At 46.0% G+C, this 18,500-nt stretch overlaps 1 protein-coding gene and 1 long non-coding RNA gene across 3 annotated transcripts in view; both read left to right on the forward strand.

The window, feature by feature from the left end:
• The window catches only part of LOC140213323 (uncharacterized), a 48,875-nt gene that overhangs the window by 17,533 nt on the left and 12,842 nt on the right, over window positions 1–18,500 (forward strand). The window lies entirely within an intron of this gene.
• Window positions 11,666–17,046, forward strand: LOC140213108 (uncharacterized). 2 transcript variants are annotated; one of them, XR_011890039.1, is made up of 2 exons: window positions 11,666–11,724; window positions 12,215–17,046. It is a non-coding gene; the product is annotated as an uncharacterized lncRNA (long non-coding RNA). The 2 variants fall into 2 exon arrangements; XR_011890040.1 differs by having other exon boundaries at window positions 15,361–17,046.

The following is an 18,500-nucleotide window of genomic DNA, read 5'->3' on the forward strand; positions in this document are numbered from 1 at the left end:
AATTCTTCCATTGTATAGGTGTCTAACAACTTTCCATTGCAATCGATTCTTTCCTTTTTGAGCTATACTGCAACACTACTTTTTGAGACAATGTGACAAAAGCATGACATGTGCGAAGTGCAGCATAAATGTGGGTGTGGTCAAGCGACTCGCTGCCCCTCCTTCCCCTGAGAATTTAACAATATTTTTCCTTTCAGGGTAGATACCTGAAATTTAATTGTTATAACCTTTTATCGTGGGAGCATTGTAGTAAGCAGTCTATTTTACGATCGAACATATACAGAAGTTGACTGCATCGCCTCCTCATTGTTATATCCCATGTATCGTTAAAAGCGGTTTCGTTATTAATGAAGTCGCAGGCGGTCTACCAACTCGGAAAACCGGGAATTCTCAGGGAATTCGAATAATCTGAAAATAGTGAGGGAAAACTCAGGGAATTTGTGCTTCTACACGGGACATTAGCTATAACTTTATAGAAAGTCAATGTCACGGTAATGTTGGCTCCCGTAACAGAGGAATTGCAACAAATCGTATTTGACGCTGTGTTGACGGCTCGAGGAGTTTCCAGAGTACAGTCAACGGCCAATTTTCCAGATGCCCGATTTTTCTGACTTGCCCAATAATTCGCACGTCTTCGCGGCACCACCATGGAGAGCCAGTGTATAAAAAACGTCTGAAATAATTTGGGATGCAAGAACACTTCGGGCCGACCGATATTTCATACTTTTTGCCGTGACTGTAGGTCCGAAACGGCATTAATCAAAGCCACCGCCGCCGCCATTCTGATTCGCCGCCTCGAACCGGCGCTCTAGCATGGAGAACCGCTGGCAGCCTTAGCCACCACCGTGGCAACGCCACGCCTAGCTGCTTCTACATTCTCTCTTAAGCTTCTTGCCGTGCAGTGCCGTGTTTTTCATTGAAATTTTTCATTGAAATAATTCGCTGCTGTCACCAGTGCAACCGACTCCGCCATTGTAACCCTCCAGATTGACTTCGAAGCTTGGAAAAGACAACGCGCTGCATAATGCTGGTTCTCGAAGGTCAGCTTTGCCTCAGTACACAATTGTTAGGCAGTGAAGCATACACAAATTATTGCGGTGAAGCTTAACAAGCGTGGGAAGGGCAGTTGTCACGGCACACAACATGTAGCCTAGGGTTTGACAGAACCCTGTCTGGCAAGGGATTTAAGGACACAGTACGTGTTCCTTAATTATATATGCTTGCATCCCCGTCTCCTGTCGCACTATCAACACCGACATGCCTAACAAGTTTACTGGCAGGCCTCCGTAGCTTTTTCAGACATGCCTGTGGCGATTTGAGGCGTTAAGGTCAGTTACACATGCATTCATATTTTTCGACTTGATTTATCAAATGGTACGTGGGGCGAACATGTGGTGAAAGAAGGACGAGAACAGAAAGGATCTATGCATAGAGGACTGAACAGGAAAGGAACCGTGCTGCCACATCTTTGAAGAAGCTTGAACTCAAAAACCAAAGTGTTGGCTGACGCCGACTGCAGGTGTCCCTCACCCTAACCAATATAAACTTTACAGCAGTGCAACCCAGCACTGAAGTGTTGTGTATGGGCATGGTATGGGCTGAGTGTATGTAAGGACAGTTGAGGTTGACTTTCCAGCTGCTGGGTGAGAATCTTAGTTGTGACAAAGTTCAGGCCTGATACCAATGAGCTTGCTATCAGTTGATAGAAATAGCTCATATCCGAAAAAAATATTTGCTTCTGTGCGCATCTCCTTTTCATTGGTGTTTGAAAATGTTCGACTCAATAATTAGGAATGGGGTTTGCCATTTTCTTTTTCCAATATATTTTATTCGTTGTGCATTTTATTAACCCCTTGCTTCTGTTTTCTTTTTCAATAAATTAAACATTACAACTTACTATTCAAACTGGATTGAGTCATTTTTTTGTTTCAACATGCTTACTGCAGAGTGACAGCATCGGGCAGGCAACGTGGTGTCAGCCCATCTTGACACATAACAAGATTCTATCCCATTCAGAAAATTTTGCAAATGCAGTCGGGGAAAGTCAGGAAAACTAGGGGAATTTGGAAATGTCAACTTGGCAGACGCCCTGAGTCGACAGTACTCCTCTTCAACCAAAATTACATGCAGTATTGGCAGAGGTGCTTTGGCATAGTGCTGCTAAGCCTGAGGGTGCAGGATCAAATCCGGTCTGGTGGCTACGTTTCGATGGCAATCAAATGCAAGAACACCCATATAAGGTGCATTGTTCACGTTAAAGAAGGCCAGGTGGTAAAAATTAACCCGTGAGTCCCCCACTACAGCACACGTCATAATCATATTGTGGTTGTTGCTTAAAACCCCGGAATTATTATAATTGACCCAAATTTTTTTGTATTGACAAAGACATATGTAGTTGTTTTGGCCTAGTCTCCTCTGTTAACTAAGAATGGCACAGTGCTTACATTTCAATATTAATTAAGCATGTTGTCACGGACAAATGAAAAGTTTTTAATCTTTGTAAGTTATACATAGAAAGTTACTTATTCAAATGTTCCAGAATGTCAAGGTGCTGTTTTACACAACATTGCCCAGAGTCGCATGGACAGCTACCATGTCTGTTTTTACAGCTGCTGCTGTGGCCACAAGTCATGCTATGCCATTGGCAAACCCATGGTAACATCATCCACAAGCCATTGAATGCGTCGAGGACCAGACGATGTTCCTTGAAGCATCAGCGCAGCTCCATAACAACGAAGCTGCATGGCAAAACACACGTTGTTCTATGCAGTCGAACCTACTTATAACAATACCGGTTTTAACAATATATTGGACATAACAGTGGGCAGCCAATGCACCGTCAACTATAGAGTATGTGTTCTATGGTAAAATAAAACTCTTATGACATTGCTCCCATGCAGCATTATCAGTGTTACGGTTAAATCTGACCACTAGGTGTCCCCATGTGGGTGTCTCCATCAGCAGATGTGTGCTGCGTTTCAACACCATGGATCCAAGCACATGGGTGTTGGACCCTCCCATGTGTAGCTGTGCGCGGCTTACCAGTGTCTGGGGAAAGGGGGATCCTGGAGGTTGAGCCAATGCCATCTGTTCAGACCTTTAAGGCCTCTCGGTGGAGGCAACATACCTCTTTGGCCTGGGCTTCGTGTAGACGACACCCTCAAGCTAACACACCTGGGGGAAATGGGTTGTTGCCTTTTGCTATCCTCCTCTCCAACTTTGCCTTTCTCTCTCACTTTCAATCTTTCCTGTCTTCTACTCATTTTTGCAATTCCTGGTGGAAGTGAGAAGGACCTGGTGTAGTTGTCTAACCTTGGGTATAGTATATTAGGTTACAGTAGCTATGTACTGCTGGCGTCTTGATTGCTTTTGGATTTTGTAGCACCCCTTTTTTAGGCTCGGTGGTGGGCGGCTGGCATAACTACCAAACTTATATTTACGTTTGTCTTTTTTTGGCATTCCCTCAACTCCCTCATCACCCTTGTTCCAAGTGAGGGTGCATCGATGCCTCCCGGGAACTTTTCGGGCGAACTAGAAATACTACCAGAAGCATCACATCCTAAGTTCTGAAAATCGTTAAATACTGCGAGAACACTATTGTAATTTGTTGTTGCAAAATGTGTTACTGAGAAACTAGGTCCCGGCTATGAGGCCACGGAAATGGCCAGCAGTGATCTATTGCTCAAAGTCAGTGACAAGAATCATTTCGAGAAACTGTCCGGACTTGTTGAAATTGGTAATACCCCAGTCACAATCAACCCGTACCATTCTCTGATTAGTTCACGTGGAGTCATATCTGAGCAAGACCTACTTGAGTGCAAGTGAGCTCCATGAGAGCTTAAGGAACAGCATGTGACAAATGTCCCTAGGATCAAGATCAGATAGGTTGACAAAAAGATTCCCACAAAATGCCTAATTTTGATGTTCTGCACAAGTACTCTACCAGAAAAAAGTTAGACCTCGATATTATGAAGAATGTAAAATTGGCAATTTGCTTCGTTATATTGAAATTTCATTGCATTCGATCAAGTTGACCTTTTATGCAAATAAATACAGTTGCCAATCGATTTTTTTACACGTAGTGGAGTGGCAGAATCCAATTATCGTGCATTCAACAAAACATTTGAGAAAACAATTCGTTTTGATAAATTTAAGAGCCAGCGACGAATGATATGGTTTCATGTCACATCGACGATATCTTTGCATAGGTGGTACGAATTAAGCGAAGCCAGCCATGCTTTTATGTGCACTCTGCCCCCGCGGTTTATTAGCGCAGAGAATTAGGAGTGGTGCCCTCTCGCGAGTGATGTCACGGCCAGGACGCCGCTCGCTCCGGCTTGCTCGGCTCCCGCGCACGCTCGTTCCCTTCGTGTATGCTTGGGGTATGGGTGGCTCGAGCCGTACGTGTTGAAGGATACGTCGGCTTCTTTCAGCTGGCATGCCTTAACCACAGTTTCTTCTTCAAAAGCACGTGAGTCGAGAAACTTTGCGGCTTGGATATCACAAGCTATGTAGCATTAAAGGGGTCTACTGGTTTACTGGTTTTGCAATGCACATATGCACCGTGTCTCTCCGTAAATTTTGCGTAAAAAGAATGTCTGCAAATTCAACATGCGAAGTTGTGTATGATGCCTCGCTAAACATTTAACATTCCCTTAGTATTTAGCTATGAAAGACATTGCATTTTACATGGAAGAAAAATCTAGGTAATTGGCGTCGGCATGTTATCCGATGTTAGAAAGACACTGCCCAGCGAAGCTGTTATAATGATTGTTATTACTCTGGTGTGTTCTTCTATTCAAATATGGCCATTCATTAATGCTTAAAAAAAATAGGCGTGGATTTCTTATGAAAAAGATTGCTGCTACTTTCATGCTCTTCTGAAATAGGCCTCCGAAAAACTAATTGCTCATGGCTGCTAACACGACGGCGCGTCATGTAGAGTATTTACATAGTTAATTCACAAGCACCATAGTAGCAATCACCTGAGAGAAAAGTTTCGTTGTTAAGATCGAGAGCCAATCAATTGAAAGTGATGAAATGTTTCATAGTGACCCTTAGTAGCCTTTATCGACAATATGGCATACCCCTGATCACGTAACGGTAGGAATCGCCTGTTGGTATGGCGAGGCACGCTATGTTCGCGAAACCCATCAGTTCACTACAACTTCGAATTGAAACCATAAAGCATTCTTTTACAGCGCCAACTGGAATGGCTAAAGTATTCTCGAGCTACTACAGCGCAGCTTAGATTGTCTAGAAAAGGAAAATTCAAGCACCTTCTGTCTCACCATGTCTCGATCCAGCATTCTTTAATTATACAAACGGATAACTATTCGCTTCGTTGGTACATAAAAGAGAACCTTGCCCAACTGCAGGCTAAATAAAGTTTGCTCCAATCCAATCGCAAACATTCATAAAGAAAGCACCACAAGCCTTGCATATACTTTCACTTGATTTCTGACCCTCCACCGGGGAATTTCGATATCTTCAATATGTCCCATACTACTAATGATTGACGCTTCGACTTCTTTCTGGCTGCAGCCATGCGGTCCAACAGGCATACTTCACTAAAAAAATTGGGCCGAGCAGCCTGTGTCAGTTCGCCAAACAGATTCGTCATGTATATTCCTCAAGCAACAAGCACCAGTAAATTTCTCAAGTGAGTTGAACGTGTATCATGGAAAAGGAAATATCTATTGGTACATTCCTATTTGTATTCTGTAAATAGCTGTAAGCCTTCATAAACTTTACTTCAAATTTCCGCCGCTTAAGGTAAACACGGGAAGAACACCTAATGTTGACAAGCAGTTAAAGAAGCAAGTGGTGCTTGTAGAATCTAAACTCCAGTATTAGTTAAGTCCCCGTGTTACTGCCGAGCGTTTCTGTGAATAAATGCAAAAATTCGATATTATACCATGAGCTACTCGTCGTGAGCAAACCTGTTTTAGCGGATTAAAATCAACGTAACTGTTGTAGAAGTCATATATAGCCAGCGTTTGTGACATACTTGTTGCACCACAGCAGGTATGGTATCATAACTGGATTCCTGTATGCTATGTTTTTGCGATTGTCCATCCACGCATGATAAACCCGCAATGGGCTCTTTTGCGCTCCTTCGGCTGGCACTGTAGCGTTGCCTTTGAGAGCTGCATTGTTGTCTAAGAAATTAGCTCTTTGAATAAATGTTCACAAAGGAAGACGTCGTAACATATTTGAGATGATCACCATAAGTATACAAGCAGAGAGAACGAGGGCGAACAAACGAATACACCGCAGAAAGCGCCCGGACAACGCCCGAACTGTAGCAGACGACAGGCGCGACTGATTGATTGAAAACTTTATTATTCCACCAAGCTGGGGTGCCCGCCTCTTAACCTACATGTAGGTGGGGGGGTGGGGGGGGGGGGGGAGAGGACAAAGCAGTCCCCGCGCGTTGAGGATGGCGAGTCTTCACGGCCTCAACGGCCAGGCGGATTGCTCGACGCTGGTCTTCTTAGGCTCGCTCTGGAGCAAGGCCTCCCAGGCTTCTCTACTGTCAATGTTTTCCTTGGCCCCTGGGGAGCCAGCACACTCCCATATTATATGGTCTAGCGTACCTTTTTGCTTACAAATTTTGCAGAGGGCGTCGTTATAGCCCCTCGTCTGTGTTAAGTAGATCCAATGTGGCGATGTATAATTGTTTCCCTGTAGGCGTCGCCAAATGCGAGCGTCCTCCAGAGAGAGAGACCGATGCGGAGGCGGAAAGATTCTTCTTTCGGCTTTGTAATGATCGACAATTTCCCTGTACGTGATGATGCTATCTTTTATCCCTGGAACTGGCTGCTCTAGAGTTGCCCGGTGGTAGAGTGCTCGGGCGAGCTCGTGAGCGGCTTCGTTGCCTGGGACTTCTTCATGGGCTGGTACCCAAATAAAAGTTATTTCCCTCCTGGGAGGGTTTTTGAGTAGAATGTGGAGGGCTTCTTCCGAGATTCTCCCTTTGTTAAAATTTCGGATAGCTAATTTGTTATCGCATAATATTACTCCCGCTTTTGTACTCGCACAAGCGAGCGCTACTGCAACCTCCTCGGCTGTACAGGCAACCCTCGTGCACGTGGAGCACGCTATCTTAACGCATCCGTCGCCATCAACCACCGTCGATACCGCAGCCCCGTCTCTGCCGCAAGCCGCGTCCACGTACGCTACTTTATGCGCCGGTGTGTTTTGAAGTTTATTTACTAGAGCCTTAGCCCTGTGAGCTCTCCTCTCTTTGTTGTAGATAGGATGCATATATTTAGGTAGGGGGGCGATTCGGAAACGTTTACGCACGTCCAACGGAATGTCTTTCTTGTCAGTCGGGGCACCCCTGTCGCATTGGATTCCTACCCATACCATGATTTTTCTCCCTGTTTTAGACTGGCCTAATCTTTCCAACTGAGACACTCGTACTGCCTCAGTGAGCTCAACTAGCGTGTTGTGAACTCCCATTTTGAGGAGGAGGTCTGTCTAGGTCGAGTCTGCGAGCCCTAGGGCTCTCTTAATTAACGCTCTTCCTAATTATCGCATCTATTTTCTCCTTTTCTTCTCGTTTAAACACAAGACACGGTGTGGCATACGCTATACGGCTGGTAATGAAGGCTTGCGTGAGTCTGAGGAGGCTATTCTCTTTGAGGCGCATGCCTTTGAGTGAAATTCTCCTAAAGATCCCCGTTACCTGGGCCGCATATCCTTATAGCTTTTTGATTGTCGTGAGGTTGCATCCATTTTTCTGGATATACATGCCCAGAATTCTGATTTCCTCCACCTTGGGAACCTCATTTCCGTTTATGAAAACATTGATGGGTCTGCTGCTCCCAGCTTGTCCCTTTTGATGTTTTGGCTCAATGATTAACAGCTCCGATTTCTGTGGCGAGCACGCCAAGCCTCTGCTGGCCGCATACTCTTCCACCATATTCGCCACTATCTGTAGTTTAAGTTCGATGGCTGCGTCACTCCCACTGTTAACCCATATGTTGATATCATCCGCGTACATGCTAAATTTAATCGATTTAATCTTATTGAGTTCCGCCGGGAGACCCCTCATCGCTATGTTGAATAGGAAGGGTGATAGCACCGACCCTTGCGGGGTCCCCTTGCTCCCAAGTGGGATGGGAGGGGATTTTACATCCAGAAATTTTATATTCGCCTCCCTCTGTGACAGAAAGTCTAACGTATGCATATACCCTGTGTCCCACACCTACCTCCTCGAGGCCTACCAAGATAGCCTTATGGCTAACGTTGTCAAATGCCTTGGTCAGGTCGAGGCCTAGGATCGCCCTGGTGTCAGTTGAGTCGTATATATCGGTCTAGGATATCGTGCTTAAGTCTGAGCATGACATCTTGTGTACTAAGCCCTGGCCTGAATCCAACCATTTCATGCGGCCAGATATCATTCTCCTCCATGTACCTGGACAGTCTCGTTTGAACAACATGCTCCATCAATTTCCCTACACATGAGGTGAGGGAGATTGGTCGCATGTTGTTCAAGCCGGGTACTTTCCCTGGCTTGGGAATAAAGACTACGTCCGCCTGTTTCCATGTTTTTGGGAGTTCTCCTTTCTCCCATACCTGGTTCATGAATTTGGTTAATGCAATGATGGACTCATCGTCTAGATTCCTGAGAGCTGTGTTTGTTATCCCGTCCGGACCGGGGGCCGATCTCTTTCTTAGGTTATTAATCTCTGCTCTAACCTCTGTCGTGGTGATGGGGGCATCGAGATCTGGATTGGAAGGTCCCTCGTAGTCCTTAAACACCTCGCTCTCTGCTTTGCCAAGATATGTCTCTTGGAGTTCGCTAATGAGCTCGTCATCTGTGCCAACAAAGCCATGCCTCGCTCTCACCTGGTTTGTACTAGCTTGCATTTTTTATTTACTAGGGTCGGTTAGATGTCTGAGAAGGCTCCAGGTTTTGGAGAGACTCATATTGGCTTCCATCTCATCGCACTTGCTGTACCAATTCTGCTCATTGAGCTTAATCGCATATGTTTCTATTTCTTTGTTGAGTCTGGCTAGTTCGCGCCGGATATTCCTGTTCCATCTTTGTGCCTCGAGTCTTTTCTCCAGGTTATTCTTTCTGCTCCAGATGTTCAGCAGTTTGCTGTCTAGTGCTGGGGGTGCGTCCTCATCCTCTACAGTTGTAGTTGCTTCCCCTATGTGCGTTTTAAGGAAGTGTGTCCACTCGTCGATGTTGTAGATATCGTCCGGCAGTGAGGCCTCCTTTCTTATTTCTCTGAATTTATCCCACTCCGTTAATTTCGGTTGTTTGATGAGGCGAGTTTTGACGCCTTTTCCTAGCGTGAGTGAAATAATGAAGTGGTCACTGCCTAGATTTTGTCCTGTGCTTTTCCATGTTACTGTTCCTGCCATATGGCTTATCGTGAGGTCGGGTGCAGTGTCCCTGGTTATACTGTTGCCTGTGTGCGTAGGGACGCATGGGTCAGTATGTGGAGTAAGCCCTAACGTTTGTATATCTTCCCATATTCGTCTACCTTTGGGGTCCCTGTACGTATATCCCCATTCCTCGTGAGCCGCGTTGAAGTCTCCCATAATGATGAGAGGTCTCCCATCTGCGGCTTTGAGTGCTTTGCGGAATAAAGTAATGAATTAATTTTCTTTCGCTTGGGTGTGCTGTACACATTCAGCAGGAATATGCTATCTCTATTTTTCTTCCCTGTGATAATCTCAACGAGAACAGCCTCTGCCTCGCTGGGGGAGACGGACAATGGTTGCAATGTTTCGCTTTACGAAGGTGGCGACTCGGCATTTATCCCCCTTGCCGCTGTCAAAGCTTTGGTAACCCGATAACGGGTCATCGAAACTCGAGATTACACCTGTGACGTCACCACAATATACTCACATAAAGTTGAGAAGGGAACTGTACCTTCCAAAGTGCAATGGAAATAAGAGTAGCGGTGGCGTTGTAAACTAAAGTATGCGACCTGGAGATTGCGCTGGCAAAATCAAAGCAGCATAGTAGTAAGAGCTTAGTGGCGCAAGCCACCGCCCCGTTCCAAAGGGGATGCTCATAACATCCATCCATCCATTCATCCTGATATCATCATCATCATTACGTAGTCATCAATATGGCCGCTACGTAGCGGCTGGTGGGGTTCGTTCACGACCGGCTTTATTACTAGAAGTAATACTCGAAGCTTTATTACTCGAAGTAATAAAGGCGGTCGTGGGTTCGTTACGCTGCTCATTCGCTGGTTTTGGGCGTATTCCTACCGCTTTCGGAACGGTGTTTGTGTGTACGATACTGTATAATGACTACCGATACCCTGACGATTACGCTGCTCGCAATAAAGACTTTTCTGAAACTGACACGCGTCGCATAACACTTGGGACGCGATATATCGCTGCGCGCTCTCGCTACAACGTTAGAAAAGGGTTGGATCGCCTTGATTTGCAACAGGCAGTCTCCTGACGGTTACGCTGATCGCAATAAAGACTTTTCTGGAACTGACACGCGTCGCATAACACTTGGGGCGCGATATATCACTGCGCGCTCTCGCTACAACGTTAGAAAAGGGTTGGATCGCCTTGATTTGCAACAGGCAGTCTCCTGACGGTTACGCTGCTCGCAATAAAGACTTTTCTGGAACTGACACGCGTCGCATAACACTTGGGGCGCGATATATCGCTGCGCGCTCTCGCTACAACGTTAGAAAAGGGTTGGATCGCCTTGATTTGCATAGGCAGTGTCCTGACGATTACGAAGGACTTTTCTGAAACTGACACGTGTCGCATAACACTTGGTGCAAGATATATCGCTGCGCGCTCTCGCTACAACGTTAGAAAAGGGTTGGATCGCCTTGATTTGCATAGGCAGTGTCCTGACGATTAGGAAAGACTTTTCTGAAACTGACACGCGTCGCATAACACTGCGTGCACGATATATCGCTGCGCGCTCTGGCTACAACGTTAGAAAAGGGTTGGATCGCCTTGATTTGCAACAGGCAGTGTCCTGACGGTTACGCTGCTCGCAATAAAGACTTTTCTGGAACTGACACGCGTCGCATAACACTTGGGGCGCAATATATCGCTGCGCGCTCTCGCTACAACGTTAGAAAACGGTTGGATCGCCTTGATTTGCAACAGGAAGTCTCCTGACGATTGGCGATCCAACCCTTTTCTAACGTTGTAGCGAGAGCGCGCAGCGATATATCGTGCACCAAGAGTTATGCGACGCGTCTCCGTTTCCGAACAGTGTATTGCGAGCAGCGTAACCGTCAGGAGACTGCCTGTACAAATCAAGGCGATGCAACCCTTTTATAACGTTGTAGCGAGAGCGCGCAGCGATATATCGTTATGCGACGCGTTTCAGTTTCAGATCCAGCGAAAGCCTCGTCCCGCGCGGACCAGCCAAAGCGTGTGCAGCGAAAGAAAGCGCTTCGTACCGTCGGAGAACAGGGCCCACAACAAGCAAGCGATTCGAAAGCGCGCGGGTTATGCAGCAGCTTTCCGGTACTGTCGGGAGCTGGGAGCCTGCGCGCAAGTGATCTGGTAACTCTGTGCGCTTCGAAAACGGCGTGTTGCATTCACTACATTTGACGGTGTTTTTTCCCGTCAAATTTGGCAGGCAGTCTGGCAACATTGACCCGCAAAGCTGGCAACAGGTTTAAACCACACCAGTCAGAACTCTGCCCCTTTATTATATCGCCAGGTGACCGAGAGGCCCCAACTGGCAAAAAACACGCCAGACAAGTAAGCTTTTACATTGTTTATTGTCAATCGTGAATGAAGTAGTACATACCCACAATTTTCGTACAGGTCAGGTGGAGCTAATGCTGTCAGTCACTGAGCTTACAACATACAGAAACACAAGATAGCACTCTATTTAACGGAATTGAAAGCTAAAATCGAGCGAAGTTTTCTCATCGTGTTTGGCGTGCCGCTAAAGCAACGACAACGATATTGTGCTCGCCTACACTCGTGCTTGTGTTGCGTACAGTGCCGTTTGACGGGATTCATACTATACGTATGTTGTCTGCATTCGACGACTTTAGCTAGATTTAAAAAAAAATAAACATAAGTCCACGGCAAAGATGTACTGTCAGTAAGGTAAGCTCGATCTGCAGTGTCGCATTGTTTTCATAACAGATTGGCGATAGGCATGAAGTGTAGAGGGAAAAAAAAAACATTGTGCTAAATCTTAGATCGCATATTGTGTGTTCTTGTTCTGCTGCACATTTAGTGTTCAAGAGCAGCAGTAAAGGCTTTGACACAAGTGGAGTACTCGCAGGAAGGCGAGGAACGTTACGGAGACGACAGCGTTTACAAGGTCCTCTGCAAATATTGTGTATAAACAAGGACACTAAAGAAACATATAAGTACGCCCAATTAATGCTCACGGATCCTTGTAAAATGCAATTTACGGCTTCATGTTGAAAAAACGTCTCGGTCTGCATGTTCAAACAATGCAGAAAGGTTACTAGGAGATGAACACCAGTTGAGTAACAGAGGTGAGCAAGGGAAGCCTCGCCTGCAGCCAACGTTTCAACAATCAAACATATTTGTGAGGGCCGTGACGAAGATAAGCTCTCACGCTGAGGCTTTCCTTGCTCGTCCACTGTTGATTGGCTGAATGTTAAGCCAAACTTCAAGTATATGTCATCAACTTTTTTGTGAACACACTGTCCTCAGGTATGTCATCTGCTGTTTGAAGAGAAAGAAAAATTTATTTTATTGGTTTGTCATGTTTGAGAAGTGTGGAGTAGCCCAGTTGTGTGAAGTTGCCTGTTCTAGCCATCTTTGAGGGTGCATGGCTAGCCTAGTTACTGATTTCATGCAAACTGTACATGAGCCGTTTGTAGTTGACAAATGAAAACTGCAATATCCAGATCTAATTCTAATCCTATCACTTACCATCTGTGCAATGTTCCCGTAGATTTCGTCATGTCCTGTAGATATATTGGTGTACACATTACAAATCATTTAAATTGGACTAATATAGAGTATCTCATTAGCAATGCTATTCACCTGCTCAGGTACGTACAGTGCCATTTTTCCAAAGCACTGTCTATGTTAAAACTACACCTTTACAAGACGGTAAAATGCTCAAAACTTGAATATGTAGCTGCAATATGGGATCCCAGTCGTGTTAGTCTTATTACTTCACTTGAACTAGTACAAAATAACTCTGCTCATTTCATTCTTTCTAATTATAACTGTACCGTGAGTGTAACCTTAATGAAACTAACCACCACTTGTTCCCCTAGCTAATCGCCGCAGTCACCATGTTTCGCTTTTTCACAAAACTTTCCGTCATACCACACTTCACGACGACTTCATACCGCGGCCTCAATTACATTTCAAACTGCATTGATCATCGCAGCAACCCAGGAATTGATTCTTGCTACACAGTCTTTTTTTTAATCTTTCATACCCCGTACATCGCAGGAATGGAACCACCTTCTCTCAAGTATCGTAGCCATCACCAATAAAAAACTTTTTTTGCAAAACATTAGCTAACATTGTATAATCAGGACAGTCGTTGTATTACCAGAACTCGCTGCTCTTGTTCGTTTGTTTTGCTCTACTGCTTTGTAACCACTCCCCTCTTTAATGGCATATGGCCCTGAGCATACTTTAAATAAAAAATAAAATAATAAAGTGAAGAGTGACTTCCAGAGTTTCAGTGAACATGAAGCATAATTTCCTCAAAATTGCACTGAGCGGTTTTAAAGTCATTAAAATTCTTTGCAGTTTCATGTAACAAGTTAACGCTATGAGGGAGCATGTGATACTTGGTGGTAATGCCCGTCAATCTGATTTGCAAATAGCAGATGACAGAGGTGGTGCATTACCAAGAAGGAGCTCGCTACATGACGAGAAAAAAAGAACAAGCTGGAACTCAATTCGTTACTTCTCCGATTGTCATAAAACGCCCTTAAACTCAAGTAAGCTTGTATGTCAAATTTTAGCATTCCCGCTCGGTACGATACAAAACTGCAGACTGCTGCTTTATTGATAGGGCTCACAGCCCTCTATCTGGTAAACTTGCAAACACTTCATGGTGAGGTACGTAGTTCAAGGGGACCTGTGGTCATTGTGGTGACTGTTGAGCTTCTTATGGCTTGGCATGGGCAGCTTGAAAACCCCCAATAATCTCTCTTTTGTCCTGCTTCCTGAAAAAAGAAATGATGAAGCCATGACAAACATGCAAGCAGAGAATGGTGAAACAAAAGTTTGTCCAATAAATGAACAAATCACAGTTCTAGTTGAACTGTTCAGAAACATACCTTGCGAAGATTCTGGCTCTGTGGTGACACATTCACTGTTGACTTGTACGTCCAGACACAATAGAGTCCAAAGGGGTGATCAAACATGAGCAGGATCTTGGAGGCTGGAGGCAAAAGACGAAAGAGCCTCAATTACTATGGCGGAAGCGTGGGTGAGCTTGTGATTCATGTACGACTAAGAACAGTGCACAAAACGCTCCATGACAAAAAAGCACACACACACAACACTCTTTTGAGTGTGCATTTCTTTCAATGGTGGCCTTGTGCGGGCTGTGCTTCGTGATGCCTCGATTAAACTTTTTGCCTGCTACTGGGTAATAAACACAGTAATTTTATTATGTATCAAATGATATTAATCAAACTGTATCACCGGAAGTACACTTGCACTGATGTGCTGTGAATTTATCGCAGTGTATCATTCATGCAGACACAGCCAAAACTATTTATTTTTGAAATTGAACTCCGTGTTAGGATTTTTAGCAACATGGCAAAATAACAAGAGCCTTGTTTGAATTGCCTCTGAAGAGCAATAACTTTATTATGATTTTCCACTATAAAAAAGAATGACTACAGGAATCTGTTTTATCCGCCTCGCAACCGAAGAAATTGAAAGTTGAAAATGCGAAGCAGTGTTTTTTTACTCACCGATGCACACACCCAGAGGCTGAAAGGTTAATCCGCTTTCTTGGGTAGTTCCCAGACAGACTGTGCTCGCTTCCAGTGACGAGTTTTCACGCTAGCTAACACATGTTTTTCAAGCAACCCGACTCTTGTCACGCTGCACGTGATTTGAAAGGTGCGTTTGCTAGCACCTGCTTGTAATTCAATCATTTCACCATCTGCATCCGCAGAAGTTTCCATTTCAATAAATGGAAACTTCCGCCGACGTACCACACGTGCGAATTGCGCGTCACACGTTCTTCCTGCCAACGGTTGTACTGAGACACACCACTGTGCAAACTGCGACGGTGAACACCCTGCATACTCCCAGTCACGTCCTTGTTGGAAGAGGATAAAGGAAATATATTTACCCAAAAGATTAAAGAGAATGTTTGGTTTCAGGGGGCCTGAAAGTGTATTTCATTCCTCCATACTGCAGGCTATGCTGGTGTGGCGGGCAAGGTGCAACGCCACAGCAGACTCTGGCATTGGCGTGGCTCACTAAGAGTGGTCGCGGCAGCGCCACCAGGCGACAGCAGCCAGAGCTGCTGCACCACTTCTGAAGGAGGGCCCGTCGACCTCTGGATTGGTGGCCTCCAAGGCTCTTCTTTTCAAGAGAAGGCCCATCCCGAAAACATGCCACTCTAGTGAGCAAAAGTCCACCGGTTTCCAGCAGTCAACGAACACAACTCCGAACATAAATTCTTAGGCATTATCTTGGACAGCAAACTAACCTTTATCTCCCACCTGAAGTTTCTTAAAGTGAAATGCCTCAGGAGTGTGAACCTGCTGAAGCTATTGTCACGCACTTCCTGGGGAAGTGAAAGGAGGTGCCTCATAAGCTTGTATAAAGTCGAATGTGATCGCGTCTTGACTACTGCACAATAGTCTATGATTCTGCTGCAGCTAGTGCCTTGAAAATGTTAGATCCTATCACCCACTAGGGAATCTACCTTGCTACAGTTGACTTCGGGACAAGTACTGTACAAAGCCTGTATGCTGAATGTAATGAATAGTCTCTACACTTCCAAAAGACATATTACAGCGTAGCTATATATGGCTAGCCAATTCGTCCATCTGTCAGTTGCCCGTATGCCGAAACCTCCTCTGGCACAACCTCATGAGCATGCGCAATAAAAAAAGAGAGAGAAAGGCAAGCACGCAATTAGCCAACACCACCTAGACAGCACAAGGCCTGTTTATCCCAATCCATGATGTTACTCTAACTGGCCTAAAATTTCCATTGACAAGGCTGGCGTGATGAAAGCTGCGACAACAACATCACTGTTGCCTACTCGAGAGCTCTCCATCGTAGCCGAGTGCGCATGCAGCAGTTTCTCTCCAGCTCCGAAATGGGTAGGTGTCATATGCAAGTGCCGCGAGTCGCCACTAGAAGATCAGAGCGGCCACCAAGCTCCGTGAAGAACGAAGAAGGCAACGGGTGCACGAGCACGGCAGCACGAGGGCGCGCTCGGAGTGTTCGATCCAGGCGGGCAGCAGTTCCGAGCTCCTGGGCTGAACGAGGCGAGGGTTCCTGCCAGGCGAGATGTCCGTGGCAAGGTGCGGAGAATCGCGGAGCCAAGCACGGACGAGGACATCCGAGGAACCAGGGCTCCTGCTGCCAGTGCTCGAGACGCTGGCTGACCCGAGGGGCGCCGGTTCCTGAGCTGCCGCACCTGAGCTGTGCTGAGCAGCGTTCCAGTCTGGCACAGATGTTGCTGTGCTAAACACAGTCCTCACGTGCGACCGCTGCACATGGATTTCGAGTGGCGTACGATCTGGGCACCGAGGCCGTGCTGGACGTGCGACTGTACCCCGTCGGTCGCGAGCAGCATCCGAGCCGGACATCGAGGGCGTGTGGAACAAGGCATCCGCTGGTTGCTGCCGCTGCGGCTCCTGAGTGTACCGAGCCCGACAACCGTGCTGAACGGAGCCTGAGCGTGTGGTCGTTGCAGCCATCTCAAGCACGGGTGAACCCACAGTGCCGTGACGACCGAACCGTGAGCCTCGCAACACGGGACTGTTTCAGCCCGTGGACACACTGACTGCAGTTACGCTGTCATCAACTCTGTATATATAGATATTTTAAAGGTTGCTTCGATTTTTATAAATGCACATAAATGACTCTCTGTCTTCTGCATCACTGCGCACTAGCAAAAGTGGCAAATAGTTCCAAACACCGCAGTAGGCCATGCATCATATGTACAGCAGGCAGCAGGTGGCTTTTGGTTAGCAGCGCTGCTAGCAGAACCAGGAACGAGCTTGTTTACGCCATGCCGATGCTGCAGCCCGGGCACAAAAACAGGCTCGTGCAGCTGAGTGTAAGCAGCAACTGCATACCGAGGATACGGCAGCTTACCAAGCACTCGTTTAATGAACCATTGGGATTAACCCAGTGATAAACACCGAGGCCGCACGTTTCATCTTCACTGGTTAACCATCTGTAGGGAGTGCTTGGGGGGGTGATTTTTTAAACTTCTCCTATGCCTTGAAGGTGAGCTCAGATGAGGCCACATTTGTCGGTTCATTTATCATACTGGCAAAGTGCTCTAGGCAAGTCATACTCGGCATGGACTTTCTTTGGGAGTACGGTGCAATCATAAACCTTCGCGAGTTGCTTGTCACTTTTTTCCAGCGAACATGCAGCTCATTCGGACGACTATCACCCACAGTCCACGGTGTTACGTGTTTCGGGTGACTGCGCTACTTTACCACCCCAGAGTACTGCGGTGGTCACCGTAGAAACAGACGATGATCCTCCCCATCTCGGGATTGCTAAAGGCAATCTGTCAGTCTTGTTGGCTCCACAGTTTTGCGTAGCCCGCAGCATCTTGCAACTGTCGTCACGGACTGCTCAGATTTTAGTGACCAGTTTCAGTCGTGAATACCCAGCACCTCCACCAGTTTGTCACAAATAAAGCCACGAAAGACTTCGGTCGATGCTTTAGATCTTTTATAAAGCTGTCCTGGTACCTTCGTCATTGCCTTCTCCTGGGAGCCACCCAACATGCCTAGTATGTGGCACCGAATTGCACCCAGTGGCTGTCAATTGTGTCAAGGTCGTAGCAATATCATCCACGCCATTCAATTACTCGTGACTTCTCCATGGCTAGGCTGTTTCATAATCGTCCAGTCACTGTGCCTCCTCTGTCTTTCTGGTTGGAAGTACTGTCAGAAGGAACAGGCGTACTTCTAGAGAATGTCCTAATGGCTCCTACTCGGCTTCCACCACCTTGGGAGTGGTGGACTATCCAGTGTGACGTCTGTTTCATAGAAATATCAAAACGAGCTGCTGAGGTACATATACAATCACATTTTCTTAAACTTTAGGAGAAGTATGCCCGTGCTGAATTTTATACAGATTCTTCTAAGTCTCCTGCTGGTGTTGCTTATGCATACCTAGGCCTGGTACATTGAATTCATATACAAGTATTTTTGCAGCGGAAGCATATGCGATCGTTTCAACAGTTAAACCCATAAAGCAAAGGAATCTCACTAGATCTATTGTGTTCACGAACTCATTGAGTGTAGTCCAAGCCCTAATCAGTTTATGAAAACCCTGTCTTTAACGAACTATAT

Source organism: Dermacentor andersoni, chromosome 9, assembly GCF_023375885.2.
Source record: "Dermacentor andersoni chromosome 9, qqDerAnde1_hic_scaffold, whole genome shotgun sequence".
Lineage (NCBI taxonomy): Eukaryota > Metazoa > Arthropoda > Arachnida > Ixodida > Ixodidae > Dermacentor > Dermacentor andersoni.